This window comes from Heliangelus exortis, chromosome Z (genome assembly GCF_036169615.1).
Source record: "Heliangelus exortis chromosome Z, bHelExo1.hap1, whole genome shotgun sequence".
NCBI classification, from domain to species: Eukaryota; Metazoa; Chordata; class Aves; order Apodiformes; family Trochilidae; genus Heliangelus; species Heliangelus exortis.
Window position 1 is genome coordinate 21,844,699 of NC_092454.1, and position 15,130 is coordinate 21,859,828.

Here is a 15,130-nt window from a genome sequence, read left to right on the forward strand (position 1 = left end):
CTCTCTCTCTTTCTCTTTCTCTATTTCCGTCCCTCCCTCCCCTCCTCTCTCTGCCTCCCTCCCTCCATTCCCTCCCTTTCGCCTGTCCTTTTCTCCCCCCTCCCTCCCCTTCTTTCTTTCTTTTTATATTTTGACAGTGGGGTGCATGTATGTTTATAAAGTACTCAAGTTTGACTGCAGTTAATGCTGGCCTGTCATATGAGTTGTGGGCGTTATAGTGAGAACATTCATGTTCCTGTGCTGCTTGTAGATCATGGTCATGCATTGTTGATTCTCATCAGGAACCATGGTGGTTTTGGAAGCCACAGATTCTCACACTTCAGAATTTTTTTTTTATTAAGGAATTGGTTTTGAATAATAATAAAGGTAGTTACCCATTCAAGACAGAGGTGCTCTGGATCAAAGAAAATTCAACTTAGGCCCTTTGTAAGTTGACAGGCTTAGGTTGCATTTGTATACGTAATACAAGTTGCTATCCACGTGGTTCATACTGCTATGGTAGTTCGTTCTGGCACATTATTTCAATATTTACTCCAAAAGATCTTCTTCTCTGTTGGTGTGAAGCAACATTTCTAGTTATTTTTTAGGTCATTTTCATTTTAGCAACCCTGTTGGAGATAAACCAGACACAAGTGCTGTAAACTCCCTGAATTTTGGTAGAAATTAATAAAATGAAGTTTAATGGTTTGGTCCTAGGGAGAGAGAACAGACCATCTGGTTAACAGAAGGTTAGTGCCAAGTAGTACAGTGCTGAGAGGGTGACAAACCAACCCAGAATATCTAGTAGTATGTCCAGTTGCTGCATGTATTAGGCATTGAAATGGTGCTTTCAGATTTGCAGAGCCAGCAGTTCTGTTACCACTGCTGTGATGCAGGAGGATAATTCCTTTGGGCAAGCATTAGCATGGGGGGTGGATCTACAGTATAAGGATGTGTAATGTCTACATGAAGCATGGGGAGCTGGCAATAAGAAGGGAAGCAACCATTTCATGCCAGTGCAGAAAGCCTTAATATGATTTTTCTCCTCTGCATCTTGTCCTTTTTTGCTTCTTTTATACTTAATATTAAATTATTATCTTCTTCCTTATCAATCTGAAAAATTCAGCCCAGCAGGGTTTAATATTTTTTCTCTTTTTGAAACTGGTTTGTGGTTTGTTTTTTTTTTTTTCAACAAGTGAAGTGCACTCTAAAAGCATGCTCTGATGGATTATAAAAAGGGCTGGGAGTAGGCTGAAGGGCTAAAGAGATCTGGAGAAGGAGAAGAGTTCAGTCATGTGAAAGTCCTGAAGTTCATATGAAGTTTCATTGTAGATCCTTTTTAGCTTTAGAGCAGACCTAGTTTGTTCAAAAGCCAGAACCGTTTGAGAACATTGTACTGCAGCTGTGCAATGCAAAAAGGTACGAAATACTGTAAGTGATACTGTATAGGCCTTTGAAACTCTGTAATTAATAAGAAACTGTAGAAAGCAACTGTAATTATTTTCAGCTCTCTTTCTACCAGGAATGTCCTACTAGAATTTATTTTTCCTATTTGGTTAAAGCTAATGGTAAAATTGTCATGACACTTTTTTTAGAGCTGAAAACTATTACATGGCTGTCTAAATCTGTGGAAAAAGAAATTCTAAATAAGCTTACTGTGGATTCTATGGATTTAAAGATCTAAGGGCATGTCTTCTGTCAGCTCAGTCATGGACTGGTAAAATGGTTTTGGGCTTTTTTGTTGTTTGATTTTTTTGTGTGTATTTCTTTTTGTTTGGTTAGTTTTTTGGTGTTTGTTTTGTTTGTTTTCAAACAAAAAAAAATTTGGAGATACCTGCTTGTAGCTGCAGCCCTAGAATACAAGAGCTTGCTTTCTGGAGGTCATGGCAGACATGAATATCATAATTTGAGCTCTCATGGTTTCTATTGCCTGTTCAGTAAGGTTTTCAAAGAATAATATTACAGATCCCTTAAATAAATCTATGTCTTAGATGCTGTTCTGTAGTCTAGCCCAGCAAAGGCATGACTGTCTTCATACTTTCCTGAGAACTAGAGTAAGAGTTTGGGAGTAGTCAGCCCACAGACATGTTTTCCCAGTTGCAATTTGGTGGTGGGGAGGAGAGGGGATGCATATAAAATATGGCTTGTGTCTGAAGACTGTTTTGCTCAGTTATGCAGGTAAACTTCATCCTTACACAGTCCTTGCTCCATTGGCCCCATTCAGATTTTTTTTTGATTGAAGTTATGGGAGTTGAGCACCCCCCTGCTTAAGGCAGTTGAAGAGAAATGGCACTGAGAGAATTACATGAAACATGAACACCATCTCTCTAGTGACAGAACTTTTTCAAGGTTCCATATATAACCCCATGTAGTGGTAGCCTTTTCAGCAGCAGAACTATTAACGATGCAGGGCAAATAGAGACTTTTTTCTAAGGTATGGTTGCTCTGCTGTGTCTGTCCCATGTAATTTCCCTTGCAGATTTTACTCTCTAGTAGTAGCTGGTAATTTTGTGTTTTCCAGCAGTGTTGAACTAGCTTTTAGAACACACTGTAGAACGTTAGTAGTGTTTCTTCATATGCAAACAAATAATGCTTCGAGATTCTGCCTGCACCTTTTCTTACAGAACATCTCTATACTGCAAAGAAAATACATTGTCCTTGACTTTTCAGTACTGAAAAAGGTGCTACTTGCTGAAGATAGTTTATTATAAATATAACTATGAAGATGATAATCTCACCACAGCATGCTTGGCAGTCTTCCATTGAGATAGCCTGTTCCAGCAAGGAGCTGTCGCTTAAGATACAAAGCAATCTGCAGGGACGTAAGATCACACACACTGTTTTTTTTCTGTCATCATGGATGCCTCACCATTTCTTGTGTCTGACAATTAGGAACTAGAATTATTATCTTCTAGACCAGGATCTAGGACTAAAAAGATGGACTTGAGTTCCCATCTCATAAACATCAGGCTACGGGTAAGTTCTCAGTTTATGGAAGCACTAGTGGAAGAAATGTCTGGTGGACATGGCTGTGGGTTTTTTTTGCCTATTTGTTTCTTCTAGCTTTGATGTCACAAGGATAGATGTGAACTACTGGGCAAATTCTTGATATGTATAGGTTTACAGCACACTTTCCTATGAGAAATGATGGAGAAACAGTAGCAGTAGGGCAAAGAGAATTTTTTGGTGGTTGTTTTGTTTGGATAAGTAGTAACTTAAAATCTCAGAATGTTTTGTTTTGTAGAAGTATTGCTCAAAAGAAAGACTATAATAAAGAGGTTAGAGGCTATATCTCTTTCTTTTTGGAGGGTACTGGAAAACTAATATTAATAAGCATATATGTTTAATGTCAAGATTTGGCTGTAGTCTCATAGTTCGATGGTGACTTTTTTGAGTTAGAAAAGTTGATGCTGCTTTGTGGTACATGGCTGTTGAGTTATGTTATTGCAACAGTTGTGTGATGGATTATCACTGGCTGTTGTGTGCAAAATTCTTTTCAAGTAGGGTGCTGGAAAGTGTTTTCTTATTTTACTTGTTCAGAAACAATTTGTTCAGGCCATGTCTACTGCTTTGTTAACAGTATAATATGAGCCAGAACTTTTTCTAACCTCTATGTTACTCTTGGATTCTGCTCCCTGGTTCTTGATGCTTCTCAGAGTCCTAAAAATCTGTACTTCAAGCTTCGGCGTGTATGGTATCTTAGAGCATGGAATGTAATATTTAGCGGAAGCAATTGGTAAGATTGCAATGAAGAAATAAAGTTATCAACAGTGATGATGGAATTTTTTTCTCTCTGACTTTACAGATAATGTTAAATCATGTAGGTATCTCAACAAGATCAAGGGGAAAACAGTACATGAAGAATTTAGTCAGATACTGGCTTGTAAGCCTTAATACAAGTAGATAGACTTCAGGACATGCTCCAGTAGGGGATATAGATTTGTGTGTATATATATATATGTATATATATATATATATATATGTATATGTATATATTATCCGGGGCAGGGAGGAATGTTGATAGTTGAATGCGATGATCTTGGAGGTCTTTTCCAACTGTCACAATTCTGGGTAATATTTATCTTTTTTTTTTTTTTTTTCCAACATTACAAGTTTTGAGTTGACTGTCATTGGGCAAACAATTTGCTATCCTCTGAAAAGAAAGCTTGGAAGGCACAGAGAGATGCAAACTGTTTTAATTAGTGCTGGTATCCTTCCCCCAAAAAATCTACAGAGGCAAATTTTTGTGATCTTTGCTGAAATTATGAGAGTAGATAATGATGGGATTGGTTCTTGATGGTAAAATGAAGAAATCATTTGAACTGGTTCCTGATGTTCAATGACCCATGCACAGTTGTGGAGTGTTTTTCATCTCTTAACATCTGACCTAGATGACTTTATACTTCAGGGTGGGTGTTCAGAGCCTGTCATGTGCGGAGTCTTCCTAACTTGGATGACCTTGTGGCTTTAAAGAAAATCCCGTGAAACTGTTAGTTTCATCCTTACTGAAGGATATATTCTGAAGAGCTAGCTCATTAAGCAAGCTTTGAAGGGTGTGCTCTGCAGAACAGCTTCCAGTTATTTGGTTAATGGTTGACCTAGTTCTATTGCCATATGCCTCCTGGAACTCATTCTAATATAAAATATGTGCTAAAGCAAGATTGGGATAATAGAAGGAAAGTCAAAGCCTTTATGAGACAAAAATAATGTAATTCTGTTGCATTTTGGGGTTACTGCAGTTACCAAAAATGGCAGTGTCTTCATAGAACTGTATTGATTGTGACTGCAAACTCAGGAGTGTCAGTCAGACCCATTTCTGTATTTGTTCTTCAAACTGGCTAGGGTTCTGCATCAGTAATTCCCCGTGCTCTGTATGTGAAGTGAAAGGGAGTGAAGCACACAGAGTGATATTAGAGCAGTGAGGAAAGATTAGATTAGATTTGGCTAAGGGCAGGAGGATTTTTCCCAGTGGTAGGTCTTCTTTTCATTGCAAACCATGGATTAGCAGATTTTTTTTCCTCTTTAAATCTTGGCTAGAAGCCAGAAATGGGGATTCAGGCTTTTACCTGGTATCAAGTACAACACAATAAGTGTGTACTTAGGTGAAAAACAGAAGAAATTTGGAGCTACTAAACAGGCTATAGAAGAAGCTCTATAGGCTGAAAAGCCTATGGGATGTGTTTTCTGGTTAATTTGATTTTCTGCTCGAGAAAAAGGAAGGGCATATAATAATGACTTTTTATAAGTAGTGTGTATTATTTTTAAATAGAAGGAAGGAAAATTAAAGCCGTCCTCAGCAACCTTTCAGGAGTTCATGACTCTTATCAGTGGATGTGGTGATTTATTATTCTGCCGGTGTGGGAAACGGAATTCTGTACCAGAAGTACTGCAGTTGAATATTCACATACCCTGCTGGTGGCTAACCTGTGTCTCTTCAGTTGCAGATGGCTTGCAAGCATTTCAGGTGTGAATTCTAGACAAAGTTATGTCACTACAGTGGGGGGGGGGTGTGGTTGGCCCCAGCATAGTTTCCCTGTCTAAGAAGAAGAAGCTGTTAGGACCTGTAAAGGTCCTGTTGCTGATCAACATGGAGACTGCCTAACCTGCAGAGATGTGGTGGGATGTACAGGGAGTCATAATCCTTTTGTGCCCTTGTAACTCATTCAGCTCATGTGTTTTGCATGACTATTGGCTCATTTGGTGAGGCTATAAATATTCTGACTTATTTGGCTAGGATACATGTACTGACAGCATTACACAGTGTCCCTTTCTTCCTGGGTGTGTAACATGGAATGGTATTTTTGTAGAATGCCTGAATCTAGGGTGAAACAAACCTCAACATTTTTAGGATGCAATGTGTTGCATGAGCTGTAATCATACTGGTCCTGAAAAAAATCTCTGCTCTGGCAACTGACACAAGAACAGCTATTTGTGCAACCTGATCAGAACAAAAGATAATGGTTCTTGCTGCAAGGTCAGACAGATCTGATGCTCCAGCAGGCTGAGCAAATAAATGGAAGAAGTGGTCTGCCTTCTCTTATCTATTGTCTCAAAGATGCAGGCCCAGAAAGAAAGAGAAAGGTTGGATAGAGCTTCTGAAGGAATATGCTTCTTTATGGGAAGACAGCAAGCAGGAGTTCTAGAAGTTCTCTGCACTGTCAGGCTGATAAGCTTGTAATATGAAAGTGTAGCAATGGACTCCTGTTATTGAACAAGTACTTGCCTAGAAAATCTTAAATGATATCAAGAAGCTGATGAAATGTTCCACAATTGGAATATGAGACCAAGCCTATGTTGAAGTAAGTTCAGTGGATATAAAAATCAATTTAATATGACTTTCTAATAAAGAATTATTTAAGACTATTTTCTGTAGAGGAGGAAATTCAGAGTTGGTTGGGGGGTTTGTGTTCTTTTACTGTTTTATCTAAAAAACTAATCTGTGTATTGTGGGATACTTCTCAGTTTTGTTTCTGATGGGATTTTTACATAAGGAGAGATGGGCTGTTCAAATTACCTGGACAGTCAGTCTTCTGCTTCGGAGAATCCTTAGGTTTCTCTTGCTTCAGCTGTCATAGCCAAATTAACCCAAGTGGGATTTTAGTAGCAAGCTCCCCTTTTAAAGGGATAATGAGGCCAAGGAAATGTGGTAAGAGAGAGCAGGTCAGAGATTTTTGATAAGCTGGGCAGAAATGAGGGTTATTTTACATTCCAGAGGTATAATATTTGACTTCCGGCCTCAAGGGAGATTTCAGCTAAGACATGTATTCTTTAGAGAGAGTGGTGTAATTCTATCAGTATCATAGCCAGTCAGATCTTTGTGTATTACCTTTTCATATTGTTTTGCATGTGCAAAGCATTTGACACTGTCCTGCATGACATCCTTGTCTCTGAATTGGAGAGACATAGATTAAATGGATGGATCACTCAGTGGGTAAGGAATTGGCTGGATGATTATGCACAAAGAGCTGCAGTTAATGGTGCAATGTCCAAGTGGACATCAGTGATGGATGGCATTCCACCAAGAACAGTGCTGGGACTACAAAATGGTAGCAGCTAAGTTTTTCATGACCAGGATAATTTCTTATTGAACCAGTTTTCTTTAAACTCAAGCTTTTCTTGTCTCAGGGACCCATTAACTGTCATTTTCATTTTAGCAAGCATACTATTTTTCTTTCTCCAAGTTAAAAGAGATCAGATTTGTCTGTGATAACAGAACCTGTCTTGGTGGGCCATGAGATCCCTTCCATCCTTTGTTCTCCCACATGCTGTTTAGAAGGTATGTCAATTAAAAACAGAAGTAATTGTCCATCAGTAATGTACAGTGGAATTAAGATGATGCTTTTGGAGCCTGCTTATAAAAGCACCTCAGAAAGTCATCAAAACCATCGAGTGGAAGCCTGTGTTGAAACTTTTCAGTGCGCCATGAGTGGGTTGCCATGATTGGCATGTTCAGTATCCAAAAGCAATTGTGAAATTTCCCTCTGTTTATTATTAGGAGAGGGTTAAAACCCATTCTAGAGGATGTGCTATGCTGGATTTGACTCAACCTTCAGTACAACTTTTTAGCTGCTTTGTCCTACTGTTGGGGAGAGGAAATAATGGTATTACTTGCTCAGTGGCTGATCTCTTATGGCTGCTTTGCCTCCTTGTTACATGGTTACACCATGTGTAAATTAAATTCATGTTACTTGGACAGGATGATAAATACATATATTCCAAAAATGCCTACTAGAAAAGAGGTCAGTGAGCTTTCAAATAACACCTGTTTTGTGAGATGTTTTTATTATTTTTTAAATAATAGAACTCCTTAAGATATAAGGCAGTTGGACCTGTTTTTTGAAAAGTCAGAAGACTGTACCAATCATAAAGCTGATGTTTTTACAAGAAAGCTATACTGTGGCCTAAGTAAGAGGAACCTTGAAGGGTTGGCTTGCATGAAACTTAGAACAAGAGCAATGTGCTTGGTTTCTCAGTCTATCCAGTCAAGCAAGGTGAATGTCTAAAGTTCCTGTGACCAAATGTTGCATTTTGGAATTTATCTATTACACTTTAAAGAAAACAGCAATTTTTTTGTCTATCATCAAATGTTCACAAAGGAGTCAAGCTGAAGAAGAGAAATCATCAAAACATGTATTCATACAGTCTTTAAATCTAACACGTTTTGTGCATTTTCCCTAAAGTAAAAGGGATTGGGAATTGGGTCACTTCCTCAGGGATCATCCAGATGAAGTCACCTGCTTTTCCAGCTACAGGAGAAGGGTGTTGGATGTAACAACTTCATGCAGAGAGTGCAGACAAAACATAGGTCTCATCATCTATTTGCCCTCCTAGTCTATCAGAAAAGACTTTGGGGGCTTTCCATGAACAATGTATATAATGACCTTGGGCAGATCAAACAAATAACACCAGTATTGTGCCTTTGAGAGCCCTTGATCCCAAAGAGTTTTCCTTTTTATTTTGGAGTTATTCCACTGCAAACAAAAGCATCTTACAGGTCAGACAAGAAAGGCATCTGGCAGGATTTAAAGAGATTTTTCCTTCTGTTCTTTACACCAGTAATTTATTATCAGATCTAAAACCACCTCATTCAGTTTATATCTCTAATAGATAGAAAATGTGGAACAAAAGCCGCCCTGTGAATTACTCCAGAAATGTCTTTTGTAGCCTCCGTGGACTTCTTTTCTGAGTCTTGTCTTCCTTTTAAATCAGAAGACGGTGATCCTGAAAAGTAGTAGTTACTATTCAAAATGGTTAGAATAGCTAAGTCAACTAGTACAATATTTAGATATATAAGCACAAGAGGTACTTTTGTCCCTTTGAAGATCCCTCTGTGCAAGTACCACTCTAGGAATACCTGAAGTTGCCATGTCTGTAAAAACAGGTGTGGAAATGCTGAGAATAGTAATGACTTGAAATCTGGAAAATTGTGCTTCACAGTGAGAGCTTTAAGTCTATTCCTCCCTTTCAAAGATTTTCAGGAGTGACATTTAGAGGACTAAAACCTCTAAAATAAACTCTGAAACATCTAAAACTAAATTAGCTAAAACCAATTACGTTTGTAGGAATATGGAATCCATACCAAGATGTAAAAGATGCAGTGACTGGAGTCTAAGACTAGAAAATGTTTGATGTATTATTAGTTATAATTTCTAATTCAATAGTGTGAAAAGATTAAGAGCCACTGGAATGACCAGTGGGCTCTATAGAAATTCCTATGGCATCAAGTTGAAGTGTAGTATCTCTTCAGATGCTGTGGTAGGAGATGGGCTTCAGACTGTTGTTATTGAGTTGGACGTGGACAACTGTGTATTAAAATGTAAACTTTAAGCTAGATGACTCCCACTGCCATTATCTGATGTTAGGTCAGGGACTAATTGTCTTGAAGAACAGCTGATGGGCATGCTGAGACTTGGAGGTGTAGGGTGTCTAAGGACGTGACTGAATTTTGCCAGAACATGCAACACCCTTTCTTAACTGGCAAAAAAAAAGGAAGTAAATAACCAAGTTAAATGAAATTATAAGGATGATTGCTGGCTTGTAGTTAGTTGTCAGTTTAGACTTGATTACCTGTAGTGGGTTTTCCTTCATTTTTCTGTCTTGGGCTTAAAGCTTTGGAGAAATTACTAGCACATGTTCTCAAAGTGGAAACTATGTACAAGGTTGGTGGAAGCTGCCTTCCTCCTAAAAATGAGATGTGTTTCCTGTTGTCTCAATAGAGGAAACAGCTTTCTGTAGTCCTGACAGAGCTAGTGTAGACTTTCACATTATGGTTTCTAAAGGACATTAAATCCCCCAGAGACTTCTGTTTTCCTCTGAACTCTACAACCTAGCACTTTGTTCACCCAGAACTATAGTTCTGGTTTTAAAGACAGGAACCCAAGACTTTGGTCCTGCATTTACCACATAGGGAGTTATGGCATAAAACCCAATCAGAACTTGTAAACACGTCAATTTCCTAGAGTAACCTAACCTTATATTGGTGGTATCCCACCAATTATACTATGAAAGCATTTCAGTAGAACCGCATTTCAGTCATGACCGCTTCAATAGAAATAAGTGTTCGATTTTGTGTTAGACACCTCTAAAAATCCTAGAGTTTGGGCTGTTAAGGATGATACATCTAGGAAACTTAGATATTAACTGTTTTTGTGTTCTGTACTAATAAGAGATTTCAACAGTAAGCACTATCATTAGATCCTCATTTTTTCATAATTGATAGACATACAAGTCAGGTTTTGGAAAAAAATCATAGAATCATAGAATCATAGAATTAGCTGGGTTGGAAGGGACCTCAGAGATCATCACGTCCAACCCTTGACCCACCGGTGCGGTTGCTAGACTATGGCACTGAGTGCCACATCCAGTCTCTTTTTAAATGTCTCTAGGGATGGAGAATCCACCACCTCACCGGGCAGTCCATTCCATTGCCTGATCACCCTCTCCGTAAAAAAATTCTTTCTGATATCCAGCCTAAATCTCCCCTGGCACAACTTAAGACTGTGTCCTCTTGTCTTGTTGAAAGTCATCTGGGAAAAGAGACCAACTCCCACCTGGCTACAACCTCCTTTCAGGTAGTTGTAGAGAGCGATGAGGTCTCCCCTGAGCCTCCTCTTCTTCAGGCTGAACAGCCCCAGCTCTCTCAGCCTCTCTTCATAGGGCCTGTGCTCGAGTCCCTTCACCAGCCTGGTTGCCCTCCTTTGGACCTGTTCCAGGACCTCGATATCCTTCCTGAACTGAGGGGCCCAGAACTGGACACAGGACTCGAGGTGTGGCCTCACCAGGGCTGAGTACAGGGGTAATGATACATTAGCTTTGTTTTGAAGGTCATGCTGCACCAGAGGCCTGACTGTAAATGATTTTCTTTTTAATGTTACATATCAGTTACTACAGTAGGATCAAGGACAGTTTTGACTGCCTAACTGACAAATTGTTTTCAGATCTTAATATGTAGTTTCAGTTTTAGAAAACTGCTTTTAAGATTCAAAATTCTGTATTGCTGTAGTCCAGCTGGAGAAGTTAGAAGACATTGGGAGAAAAAGTAGTTCATGAATGAAAGAGGTTAAAGAGGTCTGAGCTATTTCTTCTTATTCTTGGTTTTGGAAGGAGTTACTATTTTAATCTGTAAGTAAAACTGAGATTAGGTGCTGTCTTTCGTAATAAAATGCAAGGGAAGAAGGTAACTTCCCCTTGGTTAACTGTACCCTCTCCATTTCTTTTCCATATTCTGTGTAAAGTCTTTTATCCCAGACAGGAGTGCAAAGGAGATGCCTTGTCTTTAACTTGAACATTCCCTTTCTTCTAGTAATTATAGATATAGCCCTGTGTACTCAGCTGAAAAGGAAACCACTTTTTTTTCGACAGTGAAGCTTCACTGCCAAAATGATCTTGTACTGCAGGTGGCTAGAGGTACATGATACAAGTTAGGTTGTCAGCTTTGGAACACATCTGAAGGGCAGGCTCTTGAGAAAGGGTGAACCATAACACCAGTCCTGTGATTAGCAAGTCTAGTTCTGCCTCCTTCAGCCTCTGAGACCTTGAAGATGCATTGCAGGTTCTGCTTTCAGGTAAGGAGAAACTTATTCTTATTTTGACCCTCCATAATAAAAGGCTTTAGTAAGTACTGATCCACATAAAGGTATGGTTCTCAGCTGAGGAAAATTGGCAGAACTCCAGAAAATTTCTAGAAATAAAAAACGAGAGAGATCTCCAAAAGCACAACAGCTCCAGGCACTTGCACAATATTCTTCAGCTTGTAAGAATACAAGAGTAGGAAGTTGCAGTCACACTGATGGCTTAATCTTTCTGTGATCTCTTGTGTTTTTATGAAGGAAACTAAAACTTCAGGAGAGAACTTTATTGTTGTTCTCTTGGTGGTAATTGGCTTGAGTGGCTTTGAGTTTGTTTTTGTTTTTGGGTTGTTGTTTTTTTTTTTTTTTGAAAACTGATAGCAGAAGACTATCCAACCTCCAGGAGAGGAGCCATTATATGTGGGGCTGTGCAACAGGAGCCAAAGTTTAAAAATAAAATGTCAGGCTGCCTTCTTGAGGATCCAGACATAGCATACACACATACACATAGGCAAAATCTTGACTGACCATAGTTGTATCAGTTACTGATTTCCGAGCAACAGACAATGGAAACTAAAAGGGGGGGAGTCCTGTTCATTAGAAAAGAAAGAAGTATAAAACTTATGTAACCACAGATAATAGTTTCTGGAGTGCAAGGGAGAGGCACCTTATCACTGGTAGGTTTGAGAGACATTAAGACCAGATGACAGCCATTCCTGGTGGTGTCTGCTATAGCCCCTTCCCAGACCTCTCTTTTCTGTCCCTCATTTTCTTGGTCCTACTTGAGTAATGGTTCTGGGTAGACCAGTCTTTTTTTGAAATGTGCTCCTTTCTTAAGACATAGAAGCAGTGGCTTTTATTTCATACTGAATGGGGGCCAGCACACCAAACATCTTCAGAAGAAATAAAAGACCAACTCTGTGACTTCTGAGCTACTTTAAAGGTACACATCACCAGCATCATTCTCTGCTAGACTGAATCAGTTTGCATCTTTGCAGAACACATAGAAAAGGAGAGGCATACACAGAAGGTAGTAGATAGACCATGCAGACTTATTCAGAAAAGCAGAAATTAAAATGCCAGGCATATAGGTTGGGAGGCGAGAAGTTATAGAAAGGAATGATCTTTTCTTTTCAAAGGTAACACTACTCAGACAAACAATCTAAGAAAATTGAAGGATAGTGAAGATAGACAGGGATGCAGAAGGTGAAAAATTTAACCATTTTTTTCCCGTGTTCTAAAATGCCGATGTCTTACCAAGTTCCACACTTTGCTTGATGGTTGGAAGCTGGGCTTACATGGGTGTGAAGTAAGGGTTCCTCCAGTGGCTTGGTGTGAAGCAGCAGGGAGTGTGTTTGTCTCAGGTGATACAAACTAGATGCAGGTAATAGCTGTGCCCCAATGCTGCCTCAAGATAGTTCACTAAAAGATTGGAGTGGATGCTTTTAACTGCATGGAGTGGGCAGATGCCCTTTCCAGAAAAAAGCCTAATCCCCAGATGCATCTCATACTAAATGCAAACTGGATTTTTAGCTGTGCTTCTTTCAGCTGCAGCAGTTTGTGTATCTCAGCTGACAGCTACAGGGGGAAAAAAAAAGCCAAAGGAGAGGTGTTACCACTTCATATCTCTGCCCAAGCAAAGTAGAAGTCACAGCTGACCATAACACCCTTGGCTTTTGACAGAGCTCAGGCTGGTTCTGCTCCTCAGACTTCAACAGGAATGACAGCAGCATCTTGGATTACTGCTGCTCTGTGTGAGATTCTCCTGCAGAATTTAGGTTCACATTAAATGGGAACAGGAGTCTTTGGTGGCCACTGTATGCTTCTCTGCACAGGCTGGTCACCTTTTTTGGAAACTCCATTTTCCTCGATATCCAGATTCTCAAACTGGAATGCTTACTGAAGTTTTTCAGAAAAAAAAACATACTAGCTTTACATATTAGTTGAACATACACTGAAGGTCTGAAGGTGATGTTGCCTATGGTTTTGTAAGATCCTAGTCTCTTACAATCTGAAGATAATTAAAAAAACAAAACAAAACAAACAACTATAAAATATCCAGGGTTGTTTGTGGTGGTGTCCTAAAAATGACAGGTAGGTGCAACTCTCAGCATGTAAAAGCGAATTGCTTGGTTTGTTGTCATAAATTTTGTTAGCCAAGGTGGAGTGGAAGTTTATATACACTTTGTGTCTCCAGCTAGCATGTGTGAAAGAGAGGTCTGATTAAATCAGACTTCCTCTTCTTTGGTCATTAATATCTCCTGCTTTCATAAGACATTGAGGAAGACCCGGAGTGTTCCTCTTACAGATATTTTAATAAAGGTCCTATAAAGAAAATACCCTTTGATGAATTCTAGTAAGTTTTGATTATTTTTTATCCAGAAGACAAAATTCTTCTCAAACAGAAAAATTACTGTGTTGCCCATTATTTAGAAGAATTCTGGAAAAGACTAGAAGGATTCAGAAGTTTGGACACAATCATATTAAGAGAAAAGCCTCTTAGATCATATATAATAGTTTTCATTTTTCTAGCTGTCCATTCTTCAAAATAAATATCCTTCCTTGTGCCCACCTAAGGGTCCCCTTTTTATGGCCACCCTTTCTCCATATCCTTCCTTCCACTGTGATCTTAAGTAACATGAGGGTTAGGCCATGTTCACCATCCCTAGAATCTGCCTCTCCTGGTCTTCTTAGCTCTGTAGACAGCTTGCTGACTTGACCTGGATTTTTCAGCAAAAGGTGTGGATTCTGTGCAGAAAGCTGGAAATGGAAACTCTGATTAAGAAGTAAATACAAAGGTAAATAAAGAGCATCAGTTAAAATCCTTGTGTGTGGTGTATGATTTACCCCTGCTCCTAAAATTTTAACTTCTGCTGTGGTGAAAAAAACTTGAAGTTAGCACTGGGATTTTAGGCACAGTGGCACAGAAATGTAGTGTGGTGTAACAGGAAAGGGCTGGCATCTGGAAGCCCACTTTCTGCTGCTGGCTGTGCCACAAATCTGAAGCCAGGTTGCTTCATTTCCCTGTGTTTTGCCATTACTAGGCAAATGAAGAAGGTTCTCTGTGGTGCATACTTTATCATCTTTTCACACAGAGAGGAGCCCACAACAAAATGGCCTGAAGCTGCATGAGTCAAAAAAAAATAGTAGTAACTGCATGGAATAGAGTGTCTGTATTGCTACTTCCTATATTTAATTCTGCGTTTTTGTTCCTTAAATATTATATACTGGTAGTGAGTGTTCATATTTTGTTCAATAATGTGAAGCTGTTTGGAAACCAGGGGAATACTTCAGTCTTTTGCCTTTCTGATAGCAAGTTACTTCTGCTGAGTTAAATGACTTGTTTGTGATAAATGAATGGAAAGCTAAAAAATTGTACTGTCTTTTGTCTTCCTTTGGTGTTCCATAAACAGAAGGAAAAATGAAATTTCTGCAGCACTGACTTACGTATAATTTTGGCACAGCCTATTTTGTCAGTGGAGTCCTAAATTAATGTGAAACTTTCACTCTGCATACATTCCTGCAAACAAGAACCCACGCTTGAATGAATGCTTGTTGCAAGAAACAAATTAAAAAGTACCAAT

General features: G+C 39.1%; 1 protein-coding gene across 5 annotated transcripts in view; it reads left to right on the top strand.

Moving 5' to 3' along the window:
- The window catches only part of ZNF462 (zinc finger protein 462), a 95,179-nt gene that overhangs the window by 11,807 nt on the left and 68,242 nt on the right, over positions 1-15,130 (top strand). The window lies entirely within an intron of this gene.